The 11557-nt window shown below is 46.3% G+C and overlaps 2 long non-coding RNA genes across 2 annotated transcripts; one reads left to right on the forward strand and one right to left on the reverse strand.

Annotated features, from left to right (window-relative positions):
• Positions 1-2052: 2052 nt before the first annotated feature.
• LOC147650576 (uncharacterized) lies at positions 2053-6858 on the reverse strand. Its single transcript, XR_015276410.1, has 2 exons — positions 3578-6858; positions 2053-3343 (listed from the first exon to the last, which is right to left on the reverse strand). It is a non-coding gene; the product is annotated as an uncharacterized LOC147650576 (long non-coding RNA).
• On the forward strand, positions 3111-11266 carry LOC111928618 (uncharacterized). The gene is made up of 4 exons (XR_015276409.1): positions 3111-6136; positions 6727-6865; positions 8202-8279; positions 10222-11266. It is a non-coding gene; the product is annotated as an uncharacterized LOC111928618 (long non-coding RNA).
• The last annotated feature ends 291 nt before the right edge of the window (positions 11267-11557 follow it).

Below are 11557 nucleotides of genomic sequence, written 5' to 3' on the forward strand. Positions count from 1 at the left end.
AAGCCATCAAGGTCAATAAAACCTCTTTCCTTCCATGTATTTCCGTGCTTTTGCCTGAAGGGATCTCTGATTCATACCTGACTGAGTAAAGGATGTGAAGCAACTCAGCTGCTTTGGGAAGGGGGAGAAATCCCCAATTGCTACAGGCTGGCCTTTCAGCCTGCATCGCTGCTCTAGGCTGTCACATGAGGCACTGCAGAGGGAAGAGGTGTGCTGATAGAATTTCACTGCACTGGAAAATACCCTGGAATGTCTCAAAACTCCAATACAAGAGGGAAAATGTGATGGAAATAGATAATGGGTGTTGGAGAGATTCTGGTCTGTTTGGCATGCCTGTCCCAGTTCAGCTACAGTGTGAAGGTATATGACTAAATGAATTATCTCTTAAGTGTCTAAAATAAAAGAAAAGGCTGCCCAAGTTATGAGGGCTGTGGCCTTCTCTCAAAGTACACTTTTCCTCTTGGGATGAGTGAGAAGCCTTGCAGCAGCCAAGGCAATGCCGATGAAAACCAGGGCTCTCACTTTTGCAAACTCATTGGCAGTTGTACCAACCCACACAAGTCTGTTCTGGCTTTCCTTGTGCCACTATGAAGAGGTCTGATGAAGCAGGTGATCCAGCTGTGACAGATATTTTTTCACAATGTCTGTGAACTTCTTCTGTGTTCCCAACAGGGAGGTCTGATGTAATCATTACGACGTGGCCTAGCAGCATGAAATCTCATGCACTGCCAGACAGAGGTGTATTGTACAGAAACCCCCTTTTGTTCTGTTATGATGGTCTTGGGGAAGCACTTCATTGCCACAGAGAAGGGTGGCTGATGTAAACCCAACTGTCACTGTTGGGCAACACAGCAGGCGAGCTGGGAGCCAGAGCCCCGCGGTCACATACTTCCCTTTGACAGTGACTCTGCAAGCAGGGCAGTGGTGTCGAAATGCCCTCTGTGTTCTAAAAGGGGGGTGAGTGATAATTGCACATCTGCCTCCTCCCAGCAGCTCAAAGTGAAGGGTCTGAGAGTGGTCAATGCTCAAGACACATCTCTGTTACACTGCAGCAGTTGCCTGTGGAGCGCAGGACTGATAAACACATCAACTTGGTGTTTAGGTGTTCCTGGTATGTTGGTCCCATGCTGTTCCTTCAGTCATTTCTGAGGCTTAACTGAAGAGCAGAACATCTGCCCAGGATCAGACTAGGGGCAGGCTGACCCAGCACCCTATCACTTGGATCTCACTGGCAGCAGATGCTAAAGGAAGAATGGCAGAACTGGGTAACTAATATCTCTCTAGCTGCAGTCCTGGTTTCCAGTTATCTGTGACTTAGGAGTCTTTAGAAGTGGTATCTCCAAACATGGAAGGCCTGATGTGGTTTTCTTTCCTGACTGCCAATTGCTTTTGCCAGCACTGGCTGCTTGAGCAATGTGAGGGCAGTCTGAGAGCACCACTGCAAAGCTGCTCTTCCTGCTGTATTCTCATGTGGGAGAGAGCCTGGCATGGCACAGAGACTGCAGTCACAGAGCAGGAGTGTGCAGGCTCACCACAGACCTTGGCCTGCTATGCACTGTAACCATCACCAGTGCTTTGTACCCAGGATATTCATTTGGTAGGATCTCCAGAAAGTGGCAGCAGAGAAACTTGCCTAATGTGTGGTTTCTGAAAGTAATATGCAGAGAAAAAAAAAAAAAAAAAAAGTTACTGCATGTTCAGTAAAACACAGTAATGAGTGTCAGAAACACAGTTGCTCTCTGCCTTCATTGTCTGTGAAAAGGAATTGGCACAATCCCTTGACAACTTAAATGCTTGTTAATTTTTTTAGGAAAAAAAAAATAAAAAATATATATCAGAATCCACAGTTGTATTTTTTGAATTCCAGGATTGGATTATGTTCTCAGAAGTAATGGTACTGATACCAGCAGTGAATAAAGCAGCTCCATAGCTCATGATTCCTTTAAGAGATAAAATATATACATCTTTCACACCTAGAGTAAGACTTAACTGTTTGTCTAGCCATGTAATAAGATTACGTCAAGAAAAAAGATAGTCCTTTGAGGGAGCATATATGGGAAAACATAGCTTTATTTTTCAATGATGGGCTGGAATTAAGGAGATAGGTGGCTGCAATACAAACTTTATTTTGAAGCAAAATCTTTAGACAAGGTTACTTAGCACCAATGAACAGTGAACTGGTCTCAACTGAACAGGTATGTCAGACCTGGGGAAAAAAACTCATATAAAAATCCAAATGTACTCATTAAAATTAAATAAGAATAAATTTGAGCTACCTGAACTTGCCTGACCCCTGGCTGATGCTATTTTGCTGCTATTTTGCTACTTCTTTAGGATTAAGGATTTTTGATGTTATTTTACTACTTCTTTAGTATTAAGTCAACACTACTGCTGTTCCCTGAATACTATTCTTAACAGTGTATGAAGTACAGGATGTCTTCTGGGTCATTCAGCAGCTGTGACAGTTAGTGGGGTTTTCTTATCTCTCACTGTCCATCTGAAAAACAGCTTTGAACCTCCTGGTTGGTGTCTGCCTTTTTTTTTTCCTCTCTCTTTCTGTCTCATTTTTCCCTCCCTTACCCAGAGGTCTAAAATAAATGCGCCAACCACATAATCAGCCATGAACAGAAATATCCTCTGCTGGAGCCCAGCCTCTGACTCTTGTTGCTGTGCATCTGCCAGAAAAGAGGACAGGAAGGGAGGATGGCACTAACAGCAAAACTTGGAGGTCCACGTGGTGTGTTGATTTGTTTTTCTTTTTCTGAACAAGGTGTTGATACAACTCAAAGCTGAGGTTGGCCAGTGAGACAGGGTTCAGCCGAATGAGTTTTGCTGACAAGAAGTGGCAGTTGAGAAATTTTGTGCCTAGAGGCAGGCTGGTGGTGAGGATGAAATGTCTCTAACCTTGCTGGCTGAAGAGATCCCTGCCCAGATGCAGGGATTAAAGATCTCCCCAGTGAGTTCCTCCATGATGCACAGCTTGGTTTTCAAGGAGTAACTGTGATATCTTCCTGCAGCGTTGCAGGTTGTTTTAGTGGCTAGAGCTATGCTGTCATAATCAGCCATCTTCTGGAGGGAACTGTGAAAACACTCACCCCATCTTGTTCCCTGGAGAATCCAGCACCACGAGTGCTTTCAGAGGCACAGGGAAGTGCTGCTCCTGGTCTCCCCTTTCCTCCTCTCCTCTCCTCTCTCACACGGTCGCTGTGGTCGCTCACATAAACACCTTTATTTTCACTCTTTTCCCCCGTGGGCATGCTGGGCTCTCATTGGGTCTCACAGCTTCTCCCAAGCAGCACCTGTAATGCTGAGAAGTGTCACAGCTCACCCACACCTGGACAAACTGACAAAAAAGAAGGGCGGTGTTAGAGCTGACTGCTGGCTTTGTTAGAGCGTGGGTCATTAACACCTCGCTGCAGGGCAAGGCAGTGCCTGCTGTTCTCACAGATAGCTCAGGAGAAAGTCTGGTAGTAACTGTCTCTCTGAGATTTAGTCTGAAAGCTCTGCAAGAACTAAGGATGAAGAAAAACAATTTGAACAGCTAGCCAATGCAGGAGTAAATAATAGTCTTCTTCACCTGGGAGAAGAAACTCCAGAAGAATGGTTTGGTATTTTTGAATTTGATGTATGAATAATTTGTCTTTCCATTCTTTCATATGGTGGTTTCAAAACTGATGGACTTAATTCTAGATGCTGCAGGATGTCAGAACTGGATTGACTGAGTAAACTGAAATGGAAGACAGTCATTGATGACTGGAGTTGGGTCTGACTTGGTAACACACAGCTTTAATTCCTTCAAAAGGAGTATATTGACTTTGAAGATATTTGTGTGAGAAGCTGTCCCAGTGTAAAATCTTCTGGTGTGCTGCAAAGGCGTGCTGACCAAGGGCCAGATTCTGCAATCACCTGGCCTTGGCTAAGTCAGTTTGGATCACAGAAACATAGGAAGTTAAGGGCTGGAAGGAACCTCAAAGATCATCTAGTCCCAATTCCCCCTGCCATGAGCAGGACACCTTCCTCAGGACCAGCTTGCTCGAGGCCTTTTCCAGCCTGGCCTTGAACTCTGACAGTGTTGGGGCTTTCACAACTTCCCTGGGAAATTTGTTCCAGTATCTCACCACCTTTACAGTAAATAATTGCTTCCTAACAGCCAGTCTAAATTTCTTCTCTTTCAGTTTGCACCCATTACTCCTTGTCGTGTCACTACAGTTCCTGATGAAGAGTCCCTCTCCAGCTTCCAGATTTTGTAGGCCCTTCAAATACTGAAGTTGCTATAAGGTCTCCATACACCCTTCTCTTCTCCGGGCTGAACAGCCTCAACTCTTTTCCATATCTTTGTTAGGAAGGTGTTTCCATCCTCTTATTCTATCCTTTGTGGATCTGCTCTGGACTTGCTCCAAGAGTTCTGTGTCCTTTTTGTTTCATGTCAGCGTGGATTGATCTGCACAGAGCAGCATCAATATTAAATGAGTCCCATTTTTTCCATGTCCAGTACAAACCTGCTAATCCTTCATGTCCTACTTTATGGCAGGTAAAAAGTACAAGAATTTGAGACTGCAGTGTGAGAGAATTTGCTGCATGCTAATCAAATGGATGCACTTTTTTAAAGTGATTTTCCAAGAAAATTTGGGGAGCAGTGTGCAGAAGCCTCTGAAACATTATTTGATGACCGTCTGTGATGGCCACAGCTTCTCTACCTCCTTTCTTCCTCTTCCCAGAGCAAGCTACAGAGCTGTGTGCACTGCAGGGGCACTGCAAACACTCCCTTCATTGGGAAATGCTGAGTGTGATTTCAAGGCTGTTGCACAGAGTAGGGCAGTGTGGTGACATCTGCAAAGTATAGGGGAAATCAGCTTCTCTGAAAGCCTTTCAGCTTGGACATTACTGTGTGCCCACAGGACTGGGCTGGGGTGCAGGCAAAGCAGAGTGTCCTAGCTGGGGGAGGATTCTTCATCTCCCACTGCCCCAGCTGATGAGTCTCAGGTTTCTGGTGGCATGTTGGCTAGAAAGCCTTCATGGACTGAAGCTCATGCTGCTTGCATAAAAAAAAACTACATAGACTACATGAACAGACCTACTTCTTTCCCCCAGTTAAAACCAAAGTAAAAACAGAACGAAACCACTCAGACCTGTCCATTCCTCTTTTACTGTATATTTTAAAACACAGGCAAATGAAAGAGGAACTGGACAGTAACTGTATTCCTCATTATCTAGCTCTTCCTTGGGCACAGGGAATGGGTTTGACTGTTTGCAGGATGGCTGTTCTTATTATGTGTGCACATAGCCTCAGGAGTACCTTGTAGGTGCTCCCAGAGGGCTCAGTTACTTGGAGGTATAAGTAAGTGCTGTCCAGATTAAGGGTTTGGTCAGAGCTGCAGAAACATAAAGTCTGTGGTTACAGTCCTGGCATGCTGATAACGTAACTGAAAGCTGCTGGACTAGGGCAGGCCCCAGCCACCAGCACCGGAGGGTGTCTGTGGGGTTTGGTTGAAGAGCCAGACAGCAGTGAGAAGGCAAAACTGGAAAGGAAGGGCTGCAGCTGAATTCTAGGAGTGGGAAAACCAATTCTACAAGAGGGATGTCCCGCAAGTGTCCATCACACTGTCAGAGCTCGATGATGGCAAACATGCTTGGGATGGTGCAGACAGAGCAAGAATTTTTTAATGAATCCTGGTTTTACAAAATATACTGTGTATCACACTGGCCTAGAAAGATGAGGAATCTCTAAAATTCCTGGGTTTGCTTGAATTAATTTTGCTATTGCCTGGCCAGCTATGCTGCTGGCCTGGGCAAATACAGCTTGCTAGTTTCTGTTCCCACAGCTGTGCTGGCCAGTTGGGGTTCTGGCCGGGCTGGACAAAAACAGCACTGGTGCTGGGTGCACCTGAGAGTGCCTCATACTGAGGGCGGTACAGGGAGGGGACAGGAGAGGAGAAACTGTGGGACTTGCTTTGGTTACAGCTCTGAACTAAGCACTGGTGTTTACTTTTTTGTACAGGCATTGTGGATGCTCCAGAGACAGCGACGGGGACCTCAGTGGACACCAGAATGTGTGGAGGGACCAGCAGGGGCACAGAGGGAGGGCCAGCTCCTTGTTCAAGTGCTGCAACTGGGAAAGCAAAACCTGTCTGCTCGTGTGAGTGTGAGGGAACAGAAGAACTGAGGCATGGCTGTGAATTCAAAAGTGAGGTGAACTTGCGGGACAGCTTTTGGAACAAAACCTCCTGCAGTGGCTGAAGTGTCAGCCCACTCATGAGAACAGAACTCTGTTTCTCTGTGCCTCACTCGGACTCCTCTCCGGGTAAGAGATCCAGCCCTCTGTGCACAGCCCGGGCATGAGCCTGTCTCCTGAACCCAGAGCCCTTCTGGCTGTTCTTTGTGCCTTCACAGCCGTCTCCATGGCCCCTCAGCAGCCAGGGCAGCGGAGCCTGAGCACTGCGAGATCGATGGCCTGCGGTGGCCGGACTTGGGACGGTGGCTGTGGCTGCTCCTGGTGCCCTTCCCCGTGCTGCCGGCGGCTGGCCCGGCCGCAGGCTCTGTGTGCCCGGCCCTCTGAGGCGTCCTGGCTGCTCTGGCCAAAGGCCGAGGCGCTCGCCCTCAGCCCGCTCGTGAGCCGCGTGCCCCGCGGCAGGATGGGGAGAGCTGCTTTCACAACCTGGATGTGTTGTCACTCACATCCAGACATTTCCTGTTATCTAACCTCAGCCTTATCTTCCCCATTCGCAGCTTCCTCTTGAAGGAGGAGCAGCCCCTTCAAAACCGAGCTGTGTGGCCGGGCTGTGCCCCCACGGCGCTCCTGCACGGCCCCCGCTGCGGCCCCGCGCTGCCGGCCCTGCCTGCCCCGGGTCAGGATGGCCCAGCTATGGTAGGTGCCAGGTCCCCCTCCTGCCCGCGGAAGGGGTGGCTGGGGACGGGGGAGAATGTGTCCTTTGGGGTTCATCTCCTGTCTCTCCCTCAGGAGGTCCCAAAGGCCCGTGGGTGTTGGGACACTGAGAGGTGCGAGGTGTCCATGTTCCTGGCAGTGAAGAAAGCTGTTCTCCTACCTCACGTTACACCTCGAGTTTTGGGGGGATCTTAATCCTGTTTGGGATTGGGCTGCCTCCGTTCGGTGCTGGGACTGTGTCTGCGTAAGCCAGAGGGGCTTTTTGGTGCCTCCTTTCAGGGATGAGGTAGCATTTGGCTGTGTGTGCTTGGGGAGGGCAGGCTCAGGGATGGAAGGCTACGGGTCCCAGCCAGTGAACACTGTGCTTTGGACCACAGCTCCTTGATGAATTACGATTAGCAGTGATATGGAGCCCTGCACAGCAGCAGGATATATGTGTGCGTGCTCCCTCAGCTCACAGACACACACATGCTGCCTGTGAGCTGCTGGCAGTGGGAGATTTTGATCTAAATTAGCCATAGATGAGGCAGCTGACAATGAACAGGGGAGGGTGTGGGATGGAGGAGGGTGTAACCAGGGAGAAACCCTGTCCCAGTTGTGTGCAAGTGTGCTCTTCAGCTCCATTTCTCACTGTCGCGATGGTTATAGTAGAGAAGATGAAAGTTTACCACACCTTCTTCCCCTCTTTGGATGTCTGGGGCATGAGCAGCCATGGGGACAGAGTCCAGTGTGCAGAGATGGGAGCTGCGGGGCTTAGGGGAGTGCAGGGGCTGTGGGAGTATGTGAGGATGTTGACCTGAATGTAATGGGGGGATTATCAGGCCCATCCTGGGGACTTTGAAGTGAGCCATTGTTTGTCTGGCAAAGCTCCTTGCAGTGTCCACTGCAGAGCTGGGGGCACAGGAAGGTCATATATGGAGCATGACAGCTTCCAGTGGAAGCCTGCCATGAGCAAAGCCTTGTTTGTCTCTGTTATGACAAAGGCTTCCAGCTTCTAGAAGAAGCACAACCCAAAGTTTCAGGTGGCCAGGGTTTCAGCAGACCCTGTTGTCATACATTTGTGGGGACTCTTGCTTTCAATTCAGGTTGTGATTTGTGTTTCACCAAGTGGAAAACAGAGATGACCTTGATTCCAGTTCAAATCCTGCATAATAAATGCATGTCTTGAAATGGCTGCAGCCTGCATCCTAGGGCTCTGCTACTTACCATGTGAAAACCACACAGCCACACTTCCCTGCATGCTGTTGTGTTATTATAGGTTTAGAGTTGAATGTATCCAATAATCTTATTTTTCATTTATTTTCATTACAATTTGCAGAACAGTCTCACAGCCCTGTAAAAATACCTGAGCAATACCTGACGATGTGCACTGTGGAGGGGACTTTTCCTGAATTTGGTAAGGGACTGACTCCAGAATGTAGGAAGATAAATTCTTTCTGTTTTGCCTTCAGAGTATGCAGTAGATTGCTCAGTTTTATAACACTAAGTTTTTACTTGGAAATACCCACTTTAGCTTGAAACCAGAAGTTCTGACAATGACAAATCCATTCACATCAGATACGATCTCTACGGGTAGAGTTGCAAGTTCCATTCCCATCTGCTGACAGAATTATCTCCATTGTGTCCCCACCCCTTATCTGTCCCTCACAGCAAAAGTGGCTGTTTTTCCCCTCAGAAAGCCACAATGGGGGATTATTTTAAGCTTCAATTGCAGAAGCAGTGCTGCCTTGTTTTCTTCTTCCCTCTCCAAGGCCAGATCTGCCCCTGCTAGACATCAGCACTGAAACTGAAGGCAGTCTGGTCACTGATACTGTGGAAGAGCCTGCATAGTCTTTCTCTAGTGGCTTCCCCACATTTTGGTATGGCTTAGAGTCCTTTGGGGGATCACAGGTTCACATGTACTCTGGTAGACTGACATTAAATCAGCTTATTAACACTTTTCTCATCTTCATGAAATGCACATGCTGCTGTTATCCATTGCCACATAGCTTTATCTGCCATGGCTGAACTGCATTTGGAATGAGGAGCCAGAACTGGTCACTATCTACATTGCACCCAAGGCAAAGGTGGAGACAGGGGAATGCCAGAATTGCAAAGCCTGAGCAGTGACTCAGTCTAGAAACAGATTTTACCTTTAAAGCTGTAGCTGTTCCATTGCTCTTATGTCTTACTCCACTCTCTTCTGGTTTCGGAAAATATGTATTTGCTATGCTTTCACCTGAAAAAAGCTTTTCCTTTCCAGGTATGTTTCTGTATGTGATATTAGATGGAATCCTATGATCATCTGTGTAAAATAGAGTCACAGAAGTTAGAGGTAGAAATGGTTGATGAATTGCCCACTGTATGATACTGCTAATAAACTTAATCTAATTCTACTTTAGTGTCTTTAATGGTCTACCTTAAAAATATAATTAAAAACATTTCAGTTTTTATTTTGATACTAAAAATAGCATGGTGATGCTGGTCATGTGAAATTAAAATCCGTGGACTGGTGAGGAAGCTAAAACACCACGCTAAAAACTCAGCTATATCTGAATATGTCCACAAAGAGTATGAATGACTAAAACAGTGTTGTTCAGAATGGGTGTATGATTTAGGAGCCAGTATGGATTTTTCTGGGAAAGTTGTACAGTATCAGAATTTCAAATCTGTTTTTAGGCTGAATTTCTAAACAGTAAGCATCTGAGCAGGACACAGAACAGAGTAATACTGTGAAATATCTTCTCTTGTGTATGTTTTGTTATTTAGTTTTCTTCAGGTGCATTTCTGCATTTCCTGCACACTTCTGTTAAAAGAACAAGGGAATAAGAGTATCATTTGTATTTGTGCAAGAAGCGTATATGTGTGTGTGAATATGCTGTTCACCCTTAAAGGCTGGATTATGCCAGCATTTGGAGGTGGAAAGCTTCATTTATTGCAGGAGAGGCTTTTTCTGTTTGCTAGAAGTGAAGCAGAAGGGGGTTAGTTAGTCAACGGAAGAGAAAGTTTCACTTCGCTTCTGAAGAATTTCATTGTTTCCCTGTGTGGAGCTTGGTTTTCTTTCAGCATCACAATCTTTACAGTATTCTGCCAAATGGAGGAGCCTCCAACAGAGGCACTGATGAACCCCTATGTGCATGCCCAGGGGCAGAGTTGTACTTATTTTTCTGACTTTTGAATTAATATAGCGGATTCTTTTCCTTAGCAGAAAAGCAGCGTTTGCTGGTGTGGTTCTCTCTCACCCAAAACAGAGTGCAGGAGGGGGGAATATGGGAGGACTAATGATGCTTTTTGCTAACTGAAAAAAGCCTCTGAAGTTAACAACAGTTGCTGTGCTTCTTTTCTCTCTGTGTGCCTAGGTTGGCATCCAGCGAGGACACTGTGACCCTGGGAGCTGCAGTGTGGCACTGCGTGTATTTGACAAGCTGAGTCCGACACTCAGTGTGCAGAGTGTCAGTTTGTCAAATACCCCAAGTGAGGCACTGCTGAGCAACGTAACGCCGAGGGTCCAGCCCTTTCCTCCTGCTCTGGCAGGAGTCTTCCTCTCCAGGCTCCGCACCTCTCCAAAAACCCACCGAGGTACTCAGTAGCCCGTCCCGTTGTTCCAGAACTGACTGATCCTGTGCTGCCAAGTTTCCCTTCCACCCTGGTTTTGGAAGTGTCTGTCGGGGTATCCCTCCCAACAGTAAATCAGAGCAGAAGTGGTGCTGGTGCAATTTCTCTGCACTGTGAAGACAGGGAATTGTGCCCTGGGTCCTTGTTCTCTGCATCCAAATACAACGCTATTCTCTTACAAGCATTAACTAGCCAGCTTAAATTAAACTCAGTTAACAAGGATCCTGGCAAGTACAATCACAACATCATGGGTGAAGGCAGCATTATCTGTAATAATCTTTCCTTTGCACATGGTAGTAATCTTTTTTATATGGAGTACAAACTAATGAGGCTGCTTGTTAACTTCCCTCTGGCCCATTAGCCTGTGAAAAATGCATGTTTGCTCAATCTGTTTTAAATTAGGCCATGGAATCCATTGCCCCTCTTGGGAGCTTTGCTGTTTGGAGAAGACTTTTTGTCTTTGGATGGTTATTCCTAGTCAGCACTTGCAGCAAGGTTGCCTATTCTGCTATTTAATTGAAGTAATTCCCTCTAAATTGTCCCACTTGAAGATGTAATGATTGTTAAGTGTTTTCAGTAACTAACTTGTAGCATTTCAGATATGTCAGGGTAGGGGAATGACAGGGGCAGTATCCAACCCAATTTGACAAATCAAACTCTTTGAAAGCATTTGACATGGAAAACTCAAAAATAAAATAAAAAATTCCAAGATCCTACCGACTAGTTTTAGGACAATACCACCAGCAAATTTTGCAATATTTGAGAGTATTAATAAACTTGAATACTAAGCTTTTGGGCTTTTTGTTGCAACTATTTCTTAGTAAATATTTTGAAGAAGTTGGAGTTTGTACAAAGCTGGGACCCGTGAACGTATATCATTGCCTAAGCAAATTGTGTTCTGCTTTCTGAATAGCTTGTGCACTTCTGGACAAACATGGTCCACAAGTGGCCCTACTCCTTATGACTCACACTCCCATGGTCTCTCTCAAGCACCTCCTCATGACTCACAAACATCACCCTGACCTTTATCACTAAGGTTAGCTTCAAAAGAGAGCAAGGTCTATGATTTCAGACTTTGCT

Source organism: Cyanistes caeruleus, chromosome 14 (genome assembly GCF_971803275.1).
Source record: "Cyanistes caeruleus chromosome 14, bCyaCae1.hap1.1, whole genome shotgun sequence".
NCBI classification, from domain to species: domain Eukaryota; kingdom Metazoa; phylum Chordata; class Aves; order Passeriformes; family Paridae; genus Cyanistes; species Cyanistes caeruleus.